The following is a 19596-nucleotide window of genomic DNA, read 5'->3' as shown; positions in this document are numbered from 1 at the left end:
CCAAACCAAACCAAACCAAACCAAACCAAAACCTTGGACTCAGTCTTACCAAAGAAGTGAAAGATCTGTCTAGTGAAAATTTTAAGACACTAAAGAAAGAAATGGAAGATGCCAGAAGATGGAAAGACCTTTCATGGTTATAGATTGAAAATGGCCATCCTACCAAAAGCAATCTACAGATTCAGTGCAATCCTCATCAACATTCCAACGCACTCTTGCACATAAATTGAAAAAAAAATCTTTTATATGAGACTACAAATGACCCTATATCTGACTCTGACAGAGGAGAAAGTAGAAAATATTTAGAGAAATTTTAATCCCCAACATGGCTACTCTGGCAAGGGACCACATCTAAAGATCTTCTAGGTCTATGTGATCTGCTGGAATACAGACACGCTCTGAATTATGGTATGATTTGATGAGAATACAGACATGTCCTTAGGACACACCTTTAATCCCAAAGAATGAAGGTAAGGTTCTTTTATAGAAGGAAGCAGCCATATTTGAAAGTGATGTCTCATTGAGAGACAAAGGGATGAATCATAAAAAGATTTGACAAAGATAGGATACACCCAACTCTCATAAGAACAGAAGAGGAAAGAGGCTACTCAAGAGCAGTACAGATGGAGAGAGAAGGGAGTTTTTACCAAGAGTTTCTCACTGGGACAGTTTTACAGAGATAAGTTGCTAGTCACAGGTGGAAACAGAATTAGCCAGAGAATAAAGAATGAGCCAGAAGATTAAAACATATTGCCAGAATTAGGTTGAGGTAAGGCAGAACAACTCAATCAGAAGTCAAGAAAAGCCAGTTTGAATCAGTCAGCTTGGAGAGTTTAGGCCAGAATAGCTGAGTTGAATCAGTCAGCAAGAGTTCAGAAAGAGCTAGAAAGGTTTGGGAACAGCTCTCATCTCATTCTCTCATCCGAGGAAATAAAAACATTTACAGAAATATGCTTGAGTTCACTGGCATAAGAAAGAGTTTTCTGAACAGTATCTTGACAGCTCAGGCATTATAACCAACAATTTTAATAAATAGGACCTCATGAAACTAAAATTTCTATGTTACAAAGACACCATCACTGAAGTAGAGAGGCAAATTAAGAACTGAAAAAAATCTTTACCAGCAACACAGAGGGTTATTATTTAGAATATATAATGAACTGAAAACACTAAAATGGGGCACAGTATTAAACAGAATTTTCAAAATATGAAATACAAGCCACTGAAAAACACTTAAAAATGTTCAACATTCTTAGGTATCAGGAAATTGCAAATTAAAACTTTAAGTTTTTATCTCACTCTAGTCAGACAGCTAAGGGAGAAGGAGGAGGAGGAGAAGGGGGCGGGGACAACAAAAGAGATGGCAAGTGCTGGCATGGATGTTGCAGAAAGAGAACATTTACTTGTTGCTGGTGGGAGTGAGAAGTGGTACATTCATGATAGAAATCAGTGTGGAGGTTTGTCAAAAAGGTCGATCCAGTTATATATGATCCAGTTATGCCCAATCCTTTGGGAACACACTGACATATTCCATATCCTATTCTAGAGACACCTGCTGATCCATGTTCCTTGCTGCTTTACTCACAACAGCCAGGAAACTTAATCAGCCTAACCATATGGTATATTTATACAATGGAATGCCATTCAGCTATTAAGAAAAATGAAATTATGACATTTTCAAGTAGATGGAGCTTGAAGCAATCATCCTGAGAGTTGTGCCACAGACAGACAAACATCACATTTTCCTTCATCTTTGGATATGAGCTTTGAAGCTTCAGATATGTGTGTAGATTGGAATATCCATAGAGGCCAGAACATTACCAAGGGGCCACGAGGGAGGGGCTTTCAAGGAGAAGGAGATAGAACACGCACTGTAAAAGGCTGAAGGAGATTAATGGAACAGGAGAGTTATACTGGAGCTTAGAATTACAGTGTAGGGGAGAGAAGGGAGGCTGGAAATGGGCTTGTAAGAACAAAGACTTTTTTTTTTTTAACACCATTTGTGTGCTTGGTGGTAAGTCTCTATGTGTGTGCTGGGAATAGAACCTGGGTTTTTCAGAAGAACAAGTGCCTTTAACCACTGAGTCAACTCTGCAGCCCAACACTTCAAAAAACACACATGGAAACCCACTACTGTAGAAGCTGACACATACTCGCAGACACACACACACACACACACACAGAGAGAGAGAGAGAGAGAGAGAGAGAGAGCAAATAAGAAGCCCAGGGCCAGAACCAGTTACCTCTTTTAGAATTTTTCAACAAGGTCCTACAGACCCCACAGACATTACAGATTACTGCCATTGCTCTTGGTTTCTCTCCCAAACCTTATGGGAAGACACAATTGCTGAAGGCACCACATATTTGTCACACAACATGGCAAACTAAAGCTGGTACTGACCTGGAAGCCCCCTTCTAACCAACCAGTTTTCCTAATGCTGAATGGTGCTAAGCAAGCTACCAGAGGAGAAAAGTAACCATCAGCCAGGCCCAGCTGTGAAGCCTGAGAGCGGCAAGAATGACCAGCCCGGCAAGACATTCCCACTGGTGCAACCGTGGCAAAGACATCAAGGGGGTTCCTGTCCATTCTCTGACAGGATTTAAGTTTCTCTTCGCAAGAATAAACCCGTAACTGGCACCATTATCTGACTAAGAACCTATGGCTAGACAGGCCCTAGGCTCTAGGGAAGAACCTAGGTCTATTATGCTGTTAAATGGACACAGTATTAGACTAACTTCTAGTGACTTATCGTCCCACTCATAGACCAAAGCATTGCTAGCATCATTAGAGAAGCTCATATTTACAGCTGGTGACTGTGGCAACTTAAATGAGAATGTCCCTCATAAACTAATTTGAATACTTGGTTCCCAGTTGGTAGAACTGCTTGGGAAGGATTAGAAGGTAATGGCCTTGTTGGAGGAGATGCTTCATCAAGGGCAAGGTTTGAGGCTTCAAAAGTCCATGCCATCACCAGGGTCTGTCTCTCTGTCTCTGTCTTGCGTGTGAGCTCTTAGTTACTGCTCCAGGGCCATGTCTGCCTGCTGCCATGATCCCCACCATGGGAGTCACAGACTCTACCTATGCTCAGCCCTAAAAGGAACAAAACACACACACGGGTGCACACACACACGGGTGTGCACACACACGGGTGCGCACACACACGCACACACTCACTCACTCCAAGGTGCAAAGATCATTGTAAAAGAGAGAGGAGAAAAAGCCTAAAAGCCAGAGGTGGTGGATGACTCCAGGATATTAATTCTGCACACACTGGGGCAGCTTCACATACGAAGTCAAAAGGAACAGTTGTGTTTCACTGAGGAACACAAGCCGAGAAAGTAGGAGGGAATGGTTACTTAGGAAAAGCAGCTTTTTGTATTCCCTCTCACGAGGACAATTAACGGAGGAAAATCATCAATGCATCCTGAAACTACCAAGCAGGCCTGTTGGGAAGAGGGCATTCACACGACCTATAGAATGTGCAGTCACTGGAATAAGGAACTTTTATTTCCATAATGGAGACATCTGAGGTCCACCTCCATAGTCAAGGAGTAAACTCAGCAACAGCAGTGGGGACACCCTGACGACACATGACACCTGATAAGATGTGCAAAAGTGATTATCACTCATAGTATCGCCACAAGTTCTCCCTGAATGAAACCGCAATGAAAAAGATAATCTAAAACACTGACATTTTAAAAGACAATTAGCCCAGGCAGTTTTTTTCCCCTAGGTTCATTGAAACTGATACTAATATAGTTGATACTAGAATAATATAACAGTCAATGCAAACATGAACCTTGAATGGATGATGGAGGTACAATGATCACTTATGGCATTTTGGGGCATAAGCAGGGATATCTAAATGTGAGTATTTGTTGTTTTACATAACCACTATTACTTTTCCTGCATGACAATGGTATTGCTGTTACACAGTAAAGTCTTTAGTTTCATCACATGTATGGTGAAGTTTCCAGAAAGAAGAGCAGGTATCATAAACTTACAGAACTATTTTAGTTTTTGTCTCAACATTGTATTTATCAGCCACATGTCTATAGTGACATATAGGTCAAATACGTATGAATGAATAGTTGTTTTGATATATATTTATATTTACATGTTGACTGCCTTGTTCAAAGGTAGTATTTGGGGCTGGCGATGTGGTTGAGTGGTTAAAAATCCCTGCCTGCTCTTCCAGATAACGTGGGATCAATTTCCAGAACCAGGGACACTTGCACTCTCTGTAGCCCTACTGCCATGGGATCTGACGCTCTCTTCTGGTCTGCACGGGCACTGCATACACAGGGTGCAGAGACACAACAGGCAGGCAAAACACTCACCCACGTAGAATACAAAGTAAAATAAAGAGTTACTGATGTGGAAAAGTAGTAATTTTACCAAATCAGACAGCGAATTATTTATAATCCTACCATCAGCTTTCATTCCTGGAGTGTTGGCTCAGGGTTAAGAACACTGGCTGCTGCTGCAGAGGACCCGGATTTAATTTTCAGCACCCACATGATGGCTCACAACCTTTTGTAACTCCCGCTCCAGGGGATCCAACACCCTCTTCTGGTCTCTGAAGGCACATGTGGTACAGACATGTACATTCAGGCAAAACATTCATGCAAAATAAATACAAATAAAATAAACAGATTTGAGGAATAAAATATTCCTATTTCAATAAACTGACCGATGACCTGATTTTGGAGACATGGCTTGTACTAGAAGACTGACATGAATTTATGAGGTTTGTGAACTCAGGTGCTTGGTCTACTCACAGCTTTGGGAAGAGCTCCCATCTATGCCACTCTTACATGATATGTTCTATTTTCTCTCAAATACTAACAAAAATTAAATTCGCACCAGAGATGGTGTTATACACTTATAATTCCAGCACTCAGAAGGTTGAGGGAGAAGGATTGCGGAGACTGAGAATAGCCTGTTATACACCAAGACTCTTTCTTTCACTCTCACTCTCTCTCACACGCATGCATGTGCGTGCACACACACCCCCACAGTACATTCCTGCCTTGGCTCTTGCTTGGAGACACTGTTTTCTAGATAACATTTACTGTTTTTCATCTGTAAAACTCTGATCAAGTGTCAGCTTTTCCTCTGGTGTGTTCCTCGGCTAATCTATTTAAGCTGCAGCTGTTGAGCCAGTGAGAGCTTATGGGTAAAGGCACTTGCTGCACACACCTGCTCACTTGGAAGCCATGGAAAGATGCCCTCTGACCTCCACACAGGCATCCCCACTTCAAAAAGCATACGCACAAACACATGTACCCATAAAGTTAAAAACAATATCAATAAACAGCAGCCACCCTAACCCTGCATGTGGTTCCAGTCCTCCTGCGATGGTTGGGATCTCAAATTCGCCCCTATGCACCATGTGTTGAAAGCCTGAGCAATGGTTTAGGAGGGTCCAGTGGAAACAAATCAGGCTATTAGTACTGTGTGCTGGAAGGTGGTAACAGGTCCAAGGTCACCTTCCTTTCTCGCTACCATCAGGCGAGCAGCTGTGCTCTCTCGTCCACGACCTGCCATGTTCTTCTGCTTGCTTATCACAGGCCCAAAAGCCACTGGAGCCAACGGTCATAGCTTCTGAAAACTAAATCAAAACAAACCTTTCCTCTTTGTTCATTCATAATCTCGAGTACTTTGTCATTTTAATGAACAGCTGACTAATACATCCTCTCTACATTACTTGTCCACACTTATTGCATGTCTGTCTGTCTGTCTATCTATCTATCTATCTATCTATCTACCTATCTATTTTCATTAGTTGACTAAGATATGCAGAGCATTTATCTATGCAGGAGCAGCTGGAACATGCATAAAAGATCATGATTTGCTTTTTAAGTTTAGACATTAAATGGATCTGGTGCCACGAAAGGTACTACTGGGTCCTTATTTAATACATGATTGTGATTTTAGATCCTGAATGTAAAGGAATAAAATACTTTTATAATTAAAACCAAACAACTAAAAACAAGATCAAAGCTTAAGCTTAAAAAAGAGTCAATGAAGAAAAGTTTATTTATTAGGTAGGTGAGAGACTGACAATGTTGGAAGGTGGGAATCTAATTACATTATTTACAAATAAGGGTAATAATATCGTTTAATCTCTAAAGAGAAATTATAAATTAAAATCTTAAGCAAATCAGGATTTAGAAACGTCTTATACCTTGAATTAAGTCAGTTTAATAAAACTATTTATTTTCACCATACGAGGTCAGTGACACGGACTGGGAATCAGATCTGTGTCTCACTCAGCCATCACAGAAGTGTTGGCAGCATGCAGAGTGAGCGACCTCCACCACGGATCTCCTGTCAGGAAGCAGGAAACTATACAGCAGAGGTGGCAGAAAGACTGTAAGAGGCAGCAGTGATGGAGAAGTCCAAGGAAACAGTGTTTTCCGGATGCGACAGGTCCGATGCACACATGACCTCACGGACACGGTGGCAGCACCCACAGGTGCAGGCCACATGGGGGCCGTGTGGAGATGGGAGGTGGACGCAACCCTCATCCCTAACGCAGAAACTTCTCAGCTGATAGCTGCTGCTAAGGAAAAATGACTTCTCTCCCATGGAGTCTCACTGAGTATATGAACCACATTCAGGGGCACGGCCCACGCCCAGCAGTAGAAGTGTGTGCGCGTGCGTGCGTACACATGTCTCAGAGTCTTTCCTTTCTTTTCTCTCTATTAGTCACTTTGTAAACCAGCTGTAGTCCCCTCCCTCATTCCCTCCCAATCCTACCCTCCCTCTCTCTTCTTCCCCTATGCTCCTCTCCAAATTCACTGACAGGGGAGTTCCTCCTCCTCTCCCATCTGACGCTAGCTTATCAGGTCTCATCAGGAGTGGCTGCATTGTTTTCCTCTGTGGCCTGGTAAGGCTGCTTCCCCCTCGGGGGTGGGGGTGGTGGTCAAAGAGCCAGTCACTGAGTTCATGTCAGAGACAGTCCCTGTTCCCCTTACTAGGGTACCCACTCAGATACTGAGCTGCCATGGGCTGTATCTGTGCAGGGGTTCTAAGTAACCTCCATGCATAGTCCTTGGTTGGAGTTATCAGTCTCAGAAAAGACCTCTGAGCCCAGATTTCTTGGTTTTGTTGCTCTCCTTTGGAGCTCCTGTCCTCTCCAGGTCTTTCTATCTCCCCCTTCTTTCCTAAGATTCCCTGTACTCTGCCCAAAGTTTGGCTATGAGTCTCAGCATCTGCTTTGATACCCTGCTGGGTAGAGTCTTTCAGAGGCCCTCTGTGGAAGGCTCCTGTCCTGTTTCCTATTTTCTCCCTCTTCCTATGGCCATCCCATTTGCCCTTCTGAATGAGGATTGATAAATTACCTTGGGTCCTCCTTCTTCCTTAGCTTCTTTAGGTGAACAGATTTTAGTATGATTATCCTATATCATATGTCTAATATCCACTTATAAGTAAGTATATACCATGTGTGTCTGCTTCTGGGATGCCTCACTTAAGACGATCTTTTCTAGTTCCCACCATTTGCCTGCAAATTTCATGACTTCCTTGTTTTTAATTGCTGAGTAGTATTCCACTGTGTAAATGTACCACAATTTCTGTATCCATTCCTCAGCTGAGGGGCACCTGGGTTGTTTCCAGATTCTGGTTATTACAAATAAAGTTGCTATGAACATGGTTGAGCAAATGTCCTTGTTGTGTACTTGAGTATATTTTGGATATATGCCTAGAAGTGATATAGCTGGATCTCGAGGAAGCATTATTCCTAATTGTCTGAGAAAGCGCCAGATTGATTTCCAAAGTGGTTGTACAAGTTTACATTCCCACTAGCAATAGAGGAGGGTTCCCCTTTCTCCACAGCCTCTCCAGCATGTATTATCATTTGAGGTTTTGATCTTAGTCATTCTGATGGGTGTAAGGTGAAATCTCAGGGTCGTTTTGATTTGCATTTCCCTGATGGGTAAAGATGTTGAGCATTTCTTTTAGCGTTTCTCTGCCATTTGATATTACTCTACTGAGAATTCTCTTTAGCTTTGCACCCCATTTTTTAAATTGGATTACTTGTTTTGTTGCTTTTTAACCTCTTTAGTTCTTTATATATTCTGGATATCAGCCCTCTGTGAAATATAGGGCTGGTGAAGATCCTTTCCCAATCTGTAGGCTGTCGTTTTTTTCTGACGACAGTGTCTTTTGCTTTACAGAAGCTTTTCAGTTTCCTGAGGTCCCATTCATTGATTGTTGATCTTAGAGCCTGTGCTGTTGGTGTTCTGTTCAGGAAATTGTCTCCAGTACCAATGAGTTCAAGATACCATTAGTTTTTAAGCTGTTTTACTTTCAACTCTTTGAATATTTATTTCAAAATACTGACAAAAAGACAAAGATGACATCAAACTTCATAATGTTATCACCAAAGGCAAGGGAAAGAAAATAAGGTACCCCCTAAGAGAAATGAGCTCAGTGATTATTAATTAGCAAAACAAATAGGAAACCTGATCACTTCTCATTTTTCTCACATTCAACAGCCGTGATCATGGAGAACTCAGTCTCGTCTACAAAGAAGAAGCATGCGCATGAGCACACTTACCTATCTCACATCTATCTGTTTGGTCCACGAATTCCCAGCATTTGTTCACTCTCAGAAGGCTACAGTATTGTTAGCACCTCTGTTTTAAAAAGTAGAACAGCAGTGAAACAGCACAGGACTTGTGATGCATTGGTACTGTAAAAGGCCTGCAACAAAATTCATGGCCTCAGCTCTCAACTACCGTTTAGAAAATCCCTGAACAGACAATAGTACTCTGTATTGTACACACAACACAGATTTCTAAATAGGACCATGAAACTGAGAGCATTCAATAAAGGTTTATACTTAATCAGATTGTTCCTCTCCTTCTTCCCCACAGTATTATATGCCTGCTCCTGTTGAACTCACGGCTGCCATAGTACTATGATTTCTGGGCCTGCTGGATTCTCTGTTAAACTGGGAGAGCCTGGGGACAGCCTTTCATGCCATTTTACCATGTGCTGGCCTGGGCCTCTGTACAGCCTGACAGAATGCATGGACTAGTTTTTAGATATAAAAAAAGTATTTTTTTTTCCTTAAACCAAGGAACAGGTTTTATTGGAGCATTTCTGTGAAAAAAATAAAGTGTTTCTGATTCTATTTCTTTTTTTTCTTTCTGATTTTACTTCTTAAAAGAATATAATTATTCAAAGGTCATTCTTAAATTTACTTTTTATGGAGATATCTTTTCCGAGAGAAATAAATGCTGAGACAAAAGTTACACCGCAGTGAGCACACAGTCTACTTAGTAAACATTTATAATACAGCACCTTCTACATTATTTAAAATACTGACCAGTTGTTCCATGCAGTCAGTTAGCAGTTTCTGTATTTCTCATCACCCTGGCTCTCAGTCTGGCAGCAAGGTGCTGACTCAGAACAACACAAAGAGTGTTTCTTTACATTTCATTCAAGGAAAAGCTCCCTGAAAATGTACATTTAAAATTCTGGAAAATACAAATCAACACTGCCTTGACCCTGAGGTCTCTATCCTTACCAGAAGGCCTGCCTCCTAAACCTAGTTTCCATTGTTAGCTGGTTACTTTCAATGAGCGATAGACATTCATTTCCAGAAAACACTACCAGGAACCTTTATGATATCATAGACACTATTCAACCCAAACTGACTAAACCACAAAATGCAAAAGCACGCAATTAAGTTCTTTCAGGGGGGCCCTGGACTATTTCGGTACAGACTCAGTGGATGGCAGCCTGAGCAAGAGTAACTGAGAACCTAACACAGGCAGCTTGTGGCCCACCAGAGCTTGTCGTGGCTGCAACTTAAGATGCTTAAGAACCAAACTTTAACTTGTCTTAGATCAAATTAAGAATCCCCTCGAGTCATGGGAATTTACAAAGGAGGCAAGAATTATTATTTATTCCATATAGATTATATTTCATATCCCCCCTTGTTGGAGAAGGAAGCATGAAGAGCTGCTTACTTGGTTACAGAAGTGCCCTCTCTAAGTAAATTAGCAAATGTAGTACTAAAAAAATTTACCTTTTATAGAATCATAGAAGAGTTGGGACAAACACTGATTTGAAACTGCTATTGGTATATAACTAGGAGAAATGAGGTATTCCTGCACTGGTTATAACAGAACAGGAATCACTGTACTACTGAGCAATTAAAGAATAGCCTCATAATGATGGCATACTCATTTTCTTTAAAAACATGCATTAAGTTTATTATCAGAAAAAAATTAAAGAAAATTTTGCCCTAAATCTGAGTATTTTGAAATAAATTCTAATACCAGTTTATATGCCTTTTTATGTGAAAATATTAAAGGTTGCCAATTTTAGTTTAAAAACATTAAAAATAGTAAAATAGATGGTTAACAGTAAACTATATTAAGACAGTCAGCAGTCTTATTCTCAAGGAATAAAAACAATGAAAAGAATTTAGCCATTACCCTCTCCTTGCTCTTCTTTAGTCCTCATCCCCCACACACCGATACCCACATCTCCCTCTCCCTGGAGGTACACCACTACCTTACAAACACACAGCACTTCAACCATGGTACAAGTTATTCAGTCTGATATAACAGAAAATGCTTTTGTCCTGGAGGTATTTTTGTCAGCACTCCTAAAATGCTCTCTTTTGAAATAATACACATGTACCAAAGGAATAAAATTTTTAATAGTTTATTATTTATTTATTAATTTAAATTTATTTACTTTGTATCCCAGCTGTAGCCCCCTCCATCTCCTCCCAGTCCCACCCTTCCTCTTCTCCCCCTATGTCCCTTCCCTAGTCCACTGATAGGGGAGGACCTCCTCCCCTTCTATCTGACCCTAGCCTATCAAGTCTCATGAGGGCTGGCTCCATCATTTTCTTCTGTGGCCCTGGCAAGGCTGCACCCCTACCAGGGAGAGGCGATCAAAGAGTTGGCCATTGAGTTCATGTCAGAGACAACTCCTGTACCCCTTACTAGGGAACCAACTTGAAAACTGAGCAGGGGCTCTAGGTCCTTTCCATGCATGGTCCTTGGTTGGAGTATTGGTCTCTGCTAGGTCCCTTGGGCCTAGGTTTTTTGGCTCTGTTGGTCTCCTTGTACAGTTCCTGTCCCCTTCAGGTCTCTCTATCTCCCTCTTCTTCCTGCTCTCTGCTCAAAGTTTGGCTAAGTCTCATCACCTCCTTAGATACACTGATGGGTAGAGTCTTTAAGAGGCCCCCTGAGGAAAGTTCCTGACCTGAATCTTGTCTTCTCCTACTTCAGATGTCTATCCTGTTTGACCTTCTGAGTAAGGTTTCAGTGTTATTTAGCTTCTTTAGGACTATAGATTTTAGTAGGTTTATCCTATATCATATATCTAATATCCACTTAAAAGTGAGTATACACACTTAAAAGTGTGTGTCTTTCTGCTTCTGGGATACCTCACTCAGGATGATCTTTTCTAATTCCCACCATTAGCCTGCAAATTTCATGATTTCCTTGTTTTTAATTGCTGAGTAGTAATCCATTGTGTAAATGTACAAAAGAGATTCACTGAAGTTTAAGTCACTGGAATTTCCCACTAAAACTTAGTGGAGAAATGAGAAAACTTCAAAAGAAGGTTCACTCATTAGAATAATTCTGAATGTAGTCATACAATATACTCTTGTAACTTCCACTGTATTAGAAGCCACATATATTTTGGTATTTAAATATTTCTACTTGTAGTAAACTACATATAAACACTACTTTTTCATCACTAAGATGAAAAATGTCCCTCAAGGCCATAGCATAAGAAACAGAATATATATATATCTAAATTCTCTTGTCTAACTGCTACCACAATCTTATGCACTGACTTAAACGAGAAAAGTAATAATATACACAATCTCAGTGAAAGTCATTTGGCTTGCTTTTTTTTTCTTTTCAAAACAAGGTCCTGGACAGAGCCAGGCTGGCCTCAAACTCCCTATGTAGCCAAGGCTGAGCTCCAACTCACGCTCCTCCAACTTTAACCTCCTGAGTACAGAATTTATAAACAAATGTCACCATGCCTAGCAACAAGATTTCTTTTAATAACACTGTCAAATTCATGTTGATAAAAGATTCTAGACCCTCAACTACGGAAGTCTGCTATTAAAAGCATTACTCATATCCAATTAAAAACCGACAATAATAAATGATTTAGTTGGAATCAGATAATAAAGACTTAAACAGAAGTAATTGACCAGAACTGAGTTCTATATGGTACCTACAAATCATGTATCGTTCTATATGATACCTACAAATCATGTATAGTTTTAAAGTTGAAGTCACATTAGTGATATTTTCTGTCACAGGAGGCTCAGGGGCTACAATAATGGTCTGTGCACTGCTGGAGTTCAGGGAAGACATCTAGGTGGACTATAAAATGTCAGAGAGTCACTGATGCCTGAGGCTTATTTAAAGTCATGCAGTTACCAAAGGTGTCAGCACATTCATGGAACAAAAGAGTTGAACTAGGAGAAATAGTCTATTAAGACAGGTCAGCAACCAGGAAGCATCTAGCATAAGATAATAAGGCTGACTAACAAGATAAGAGAACCAAGAGAGTATGGTGTCCCGGAAAGCATGTATTAAGAAGTAGCCAAATGTATCTAGGCTGATGATCGGTCAAGTAAGATAAGGGTGAGGAACCCGCCAGTGGGATTAGCAGCACCAGGGCCACTGTTGAGCTTGAAAAGAACAGATTAGAAATATCAACCTTTTCTACAACGGGAAATGACTACAAACATCTGCTATAAACATTCTTTGGGAGTGGGTGCTGCAGCTGGCATGGACACTACCCTGGACATGATAAAACCTATGAACATGGAACCAGGGCATCTGGTGGAAGTCAAACTAAGTGAAACCTGGAACAAATACAGATTCAGAGATGATTTTTTTTTTTTTTTTTTTTTTTGCCAAATAGCTGCACACCCTAAATAACAGAGGTGGGGGTGGGGATGCTGTTGCTCAGCATTAACCACACGCCAGGAAAAGAAGAGTCAGTCTCCAAAGTAACACTAGGAAGAGGGAAGGCTACTAGAGCAGAGACCCTGACCTAGGTGCTGTCATCCTGGCAAGTCTCCTGACATCTTTTTCCTGTTTATCCTAAATAAAAATTGGGCATTATATGTCCTAGCCACAAATGTAAAATGTTTGTGCGTGGGCAAACAAACTAGTGAGATTACAGTTATTCACACAAGAGAAGAGCCAAGTCATACTGACATCTAGTTCTTCCTCTTTAGAAATGAAAACAAAAGAAGAAAAGCCATTGGCAGGAAGGAAAACACAGGACACAGGAACAAATGCAAACAACTGAAGACAGGAAAACTCACAGACAGAACTTTGGAACACTTAGGCAGATGTGATGGCCCCACAACACAGGACTATGACAAGAGGTCATCAGAGAAGGCACAACCCATCAGTTGTGGGAGATTTAGAACGAGGAATGGAGGAATGAGGAACTCTGAGGGACACTAAGTACAGAGGTGGGAGGGTTCAAAGGTCAACCAGCCATGCTGATCTCTGCAATGAGACCACAGGGTGAACTACGGGAACCTCTCTGAGGCCCTCACAGGCACTCTGGGCAACACTGCCTTCTGTCATATCCACAGAAAGTATCTTGCTACAGTTGTGAGGCTGAACATTTTCTGTCAGATTAGATTTTATATTCATTTCAATCATATGTACAATAGCTCTGTTCAACTTGTCCTACTCTTACAATTTTACATCTCCATTTCCTAGTAAGAGATGTTATAGTCAGATAATTTCACAAATCTTCAGAATATAAATAGGAGAAGTCAAAATAACTAACACATTAACTAGAAAACTTTGGAAAAGCTAAATACTTTTAGAAAAGGTAAATATCAGAGTATCATTAAAATTTGAATTCTCATTTTGGCTATGTAGGGTTACATGTTTTTTTTTTTAATATTCATTGTTCAATTAGACTTTATTTAATGTTTTTCTACAGCTTAAACTTTTCAGTTGCGTGCTTTTATTTTTTTCACCGGCTACATATCACTGGGTAGATATGCCACACTCTCCTAACGCTCCTGAAGAGAAGAAACATACACCACACAAAGGTGACTGAGATGTAAGAGTTTAGAATAAATTTCTTATTTTGAAAAGATGATGGGAAGGTTGAAAATTCTAAAGCTAAAACCACAGGTAGCCTACAAACATTGAATACAATGATTTTTTCTTAGCACATACATGGCTAGGAAACAAGGGGCAGACCCACACTCATTTGAATCTGCTGACTTAAATGAGAAAAGTTTGCACTCATATTCTACCCCTGGAAGCACTGGGATGAATTTAGTAACTCACGGGTGTAGTCATGCAAATCTCTGTGCACGATAATCGCTCATGAGGTGGCAAAAATGTTCATAAAACTACGAAATGACATTTAGAATATATTTTAAATTAACAGCAAGTTTAGAAACAACTGATGAACTCTAATGCCATTATTAAAATTAATCACTTAGAAAGGGAGGCTAAGTTTGAATACTTAACTAGCAGAATGACAGCAGTCACTGGAGACTTACTTAGATGCTCTTCTGGGGAATAAAACAGTAACTCACACTTTTAATGTACAGATCACATACAAGTTTCAGAGACTCCAGCTACACAGGAAACTCTGACAATTGAAGCCTGTTTTTGTGGAGAATATAAAGAATGACCTGTTAAAGGACAAATCCAGGCAATTAAGATCTGAGCAGTGTTTAGAGAAACCCAAATACAAAATGTGCCCCATGCTCTGGCCTTTTGTGCTGACTGGTGACTAGAAAAAGGGTTAGGAACAACATGAACAGTAGCTTTGGAAGGAGTCCATGACCTTGGGTAGACCTGAGGATAGCAGAATTTAAACAACTAAGAAGCCATGGCCAGCTGTGTGGCATACACACATATTCATCCTGACTTTATTTTTAATAACAAAAATTATGCTAGTTACTTTTAAAAAACTCAGTTTAGAAATTACCAAATATTTAAATATTTCTTGTCTAACACACAGAAAATGCTGATTCTTTGAAGGCAAGCTCTCAAAAAGCAATTATTTTAAGATATGAGGAATCAAATATACCAGGCACGTACTGTCAGCTGAGTAATCCCAGCTTTTTACATTTTTTCTTAATAATTGCAACATTTATAAAAATAATTATTATTAATAAATTATTTTAATAATAATTACAATAATTATGATAATATATTATAATATAATTATTATAATTATTAACTTTTTGCTTTTTTGTGAATTTTACATCATGTACCCCAATCCCACTCATCTCCCTGTCCATTGCTATCCACCCTCTGTCCTTACAATCCTTACTTCCCACCCTGCCCTCTCGAACAAAACATAACAAACACCAAAATCCATCTCGCGGAAGCTGTAGTGTGTCACAGGTGTCCATACAGTATACCCTTTTGTCCGCACATCTTTCCTTGCAGGTGTTCATTGCAATGAGTCACTGGTCTGGTTCAATGCCTGGGCTTCTGTTACACTCTCTATACCGACTCCACACAGGGACTCCTCTCAGATACCCTGTTGATGCCTGGTGTCATGGAGACCCTGCAGCTTTGGATCTGTTGCAGTGGCCCTTCATGCATTCTTGTAGTTAGTAGATGAGGTAGATGTTGGGGCGGGCCAACTCTGTGCCTGGTGGTAGCTGGGTTGGTCAGATCACCAGCTCTCCCTCACCCACACCACCTAGGGGAGCTCTCCAGCCCTGACTAGTTCACCCAGTGCCACAGCCAGCAAGGGGAAGGGCCAGCTCTGCTGCTCTCATGCCCTGGCGGACAGCTCACCTGCACCCACTCCACCAGGGCCAGCTCCACTCACCTGCCTGGGTGAGGAACAGGGCCCACTCTCCTGCTTGCTCTCACAACCTTGGAGCACCTCTCCTGCCTGTGCAGATGATAAGGGGTGGAGGCAGGGAGTGTGTGTGGGGATGTGTGGAGGTGTGGGGAGCATCCCTCTCTCTTGCCCACAGTACCACAATACCATAGGAAATGTAAAGTTTTAATCTCAACAACAAGCACCGGCATACTGTTGGACCAGCCATAAGCTTTTTAGAAGAAGGTAAAATAGTTAAGTGAAGATAAAATAGTTATTGCTGAGCAATAAAGGCAGAATTAGAAAAGTAATGTTAATTCCTAACCTGAAATTGATTATTCTATACATTACTACATCTATTAGCCAAAAGATGTAACAAACAATTTAGTAAAAACAAAATGCTTTTCCTCCGATTTTGATGCTACCTACTACAGAAGGAGATTTCCTTTTTCTTTTCTCTTTCTTTCTCTTTTTAATTTTTTTTTTTTTAATTTTTCGAGACAGGGCTTCTTTGTATAGCCTTGTCTGTCCTGGACTCACTTTGTAGACCAGGCTGGCCTTGAACTCACAGAGATCTGCCCCCCCCCCCCAAGTGCTGGTATTATGCACCATGGCAGCCTGGCAAGACATTTTAAGAGGCTATGGGGCAGGGTACTGTAAAACACGCCACGTTCTTCATGCTTCTTGAGATGATGTTTCTGAAGACAGTAACCCAAGAGATGCCAGCAAATGGAGGGTTTTGTTTGGTGGCTGTTTTCTCATTTGTGGGCAAAACATGACGTGATGTAGTCAACACAGATTTTGACGTGTTACCTTTGCTTTTAAGTATTTTATGGTCTTAACGCCACATTCTAAAGATTACCGAATCGAGTTCTACTGGACACGTGTTCCTTCCTCTAATCACCACTTAACATAGCTTATTCAGCCAGGTCTTAAGATTTCCTCTATTACTCTGGCCAAAATGCAAAATTAACATGATTTCAAAATGAGGATAGGGAAATCCTATATAACCTCATGTTATTTAATCTCAAAATATTTTGAGTATTTCAAAGTAAACAAATATTTTTATGACCCTAATACTCTGAAATGAGAAATGTAGGTGCCTCTAGCTGGAGAGAGAGGCAACTACCTAAACAAACAGCTACCAATAAAAATTAGGAATCAGACCACAGACAACAAATACCAAAGCTTTTCTCACACGATATATATGCTGAATTCGAAAAAGTGATTTTTTTAAAAAATAAAACCTTTCTTTCAAAAACCATACAGTAAAAACATTTTTATTCTTTTAAATACCCTAAAGTGCAACTAAAAATGTATGCTTACAGGAATCAGTTAATCTTTAATCTATGACAATTAATTAATTCTTTTCATTTATCTCACCACTGAATGGAAATTCTGGAATTATGAAAAGTTTGAAGGAGGAATTCAACAGACTCTCTTTCAATTAGCAGCTTAGAGTTCGTTAGGTAACACTACGAAGCTCTGCCGATGCTGAGGGCTGAGGAAAGTCTTTGAAGCTTAATTTACTTTCCTTAAAATGGAAACCCCCTTTAAACATCAGCTGTGTTGATTGAGTCATTCTATTTCCTAATTTTTGCCAAAATGTATTTTTCCTTTGAAACGCAAGAATCATCATGTTTCCAGCTTAGATGTAATAAAAACCCAAGTTTATAATTAAAAAAGATATGAAGATTAAATGAATAAAGTTACTTTATCTTGCTTGACTCATCTATTTAATCTGAATTACATTTAATTTAGAGAAATGATATAAGAAATACACGGAACACACAGAACATTCTCTTTGAACAATAACTTGTGCAGACGATACAAATATCGCACTGCCAGCAATGAAAATTGTGATATCTTTCCCTGCATCTACTTATACCAGTGACTGATTCTTTTATTAAAGAGTCCACATTAGGGTCTTGCCATGTGGTCCAGACTGGTCTTGAAGCTATGGGCTCGGTGTTCTTCCTGCTAAAGTCTTATGAGTTGATGGGACTACAGGTATGGACCAGCGCGTCTAGTGTCATATTTTTAAATCCAGCTCTACAGTAAAGACTTCCCAAGGTGGCTGAAAGGAACTTAGACTTATGCAAAGCAACACTGAATAAAATTTCTCTCCAGACAGCCTGTTGATTTCACTAGAAATCAAATACCACATTACACTAGAATCTGGGCCTTTAAAAATCAAAAACACAATTTTAACTAAAGATCAAAGAAAATGTGACTTCATTAATAATCAAGAATTAAGATATCTTGTTTGATACCTCAGTCTCAAAAACCACACTCTCCCAAAGTTACTATTTTTTTTTTTTTTCAGGAAAACCTGGCAAAGTAAAGCGACTGTATGCCACTGGCAGAGAAACAGCTACAAGCACACGTCTCCAAGACTGCTTGATCTCCTAACCTTGACCCCTACTCCCTGCGGAGAGACTGGCGTCTGAATGGTGAGGATAGTGTAGAGTCCGGTGTGGCTGCCACAGGCCGCAGGACTCACAGCAAGCCAGCCCCCTGCTTCGCAGATTCACTCTAAGCTCACTGAGTGACAGAATGGTTTATGCTCTTGAAAGATTTACATGATTTTACTCTATATGTTCATGCTGAACTTCTGTAGAATTGTTCTGAGGAAACGAAGACACATACAAAATACTTTAAATGCTTATCAAACACCAGCTGGCATTGCTTGGCATTTCCTCACTGCACTAAGAAAGAATGGAAGCAATTCTGATTTTCCAGTTTAGGTCTATGACTCTCTGGGGATCTTCAGTGCCTGCTGTTACGTCCCCCTTTTCATCTCTAATTCTGTTAGCTTGCATCTTTTCCCTTCACCTTTGTAGTTAAGTTGGCTAAAGGTGTGTCAGTCTTAATGATTTTCTGTAAGAACCAACTCTTGTTTCATTGATTATTTATATTGGTTTGTTGTTGTTCTATCTATTTTATTAATTTCAGCCCTGAGCCTGATATCTATTCCTTTGGGCATTATTTCTTCTTTTCGTTCTAGAGCTTTCAGGCGTGCTGTTAACTTACTAATGAGAGGGTTCTCTAAGTTCTGAAAGCGATTAGAGGTGTACATGGCCTGCTCACTATGGCATAAAGCACTTACATGAGCTGTAACCTGTAAATTTTATCTAAAATGTCAAAGTTGTAATTGTAGTTTTCAAATTCCTTAATAAACACCTACTTTTAATTTTTAAAAGGTAAGCTTATTTATTATTTAATTATCAGGGAGTTGGAGTAACAGGTCAATGAATAGTATCTATAATGTTTTATGGGAGCTCTTCCTTTCTTTAGCTTGCCTCTAAACAGATTATCAGTAATATTTTTTTAAAAACATATTTTATATCATAACATATGGTATACTTTTCATAGCAATACCTTGGGTAATTCTATTCTTTTTTTAATTTTAAGTTTTATTAATTACAATTTATTCACTTTGTATCCCCCTATAGCTCTGTCCCTCCTCCCCTCCCAATCTCACCTTTCTTTCCCTTCTCCACCCATGCCCTTCCTCCAGTCTACTAATTGGTGAGGTCTTTCTCCCCTTCCTTCTGATCCTAGTCTATTAGGTCTTATCAGGAGTGGCTGCCCTGTCTTCCTCTGTGGCTTGGTAAGGCTGCTACTACTTCAGGGATGGGTGATCAAAGAGCAGGCCAATCAGTTCATGTCAGAGACAGTCCCTGTTCCCATTACTATGGAACCCAGTTGGACACTGAACTGCCATGGGCTACATTTGCACAGGGGTTCTAGGTAAT

The 19596-nt window shown here is 40.1% G+C and overlaps 1 protein-coding gene across 2 annotated transcripts in view; it reads right to left on the bottom strand.

Moving 5' to 3' along the window:
• Positions 1-19596, bottom strand: part of Ahi1 (Abelson helper integration site 1) — a 149533-nt gene that overhangs the window by 59478 nt on the left and 70459 nt on the right. The window lies entirely within an intron of this gene.

The sequence above is a fragment of the Meriones unguiculatus genome, chromosome 20 (genome assembly GCF_030254825.1).
Source record: "Meriones unguiculatus strain TT.TT164.6M chromosome 20, Bangor_MerUng_6.1, whole genome shotgun sequence".
NCBI classification, from domain to species: Eukaryota; Metazoa; Chordata; class Mammalia; order Rodentia; family Muridae; genus Meriones; species Meriones unguiculatus.
This window is presented reverse-complemented; position numbering and strand designations above follow the sequence as displayed.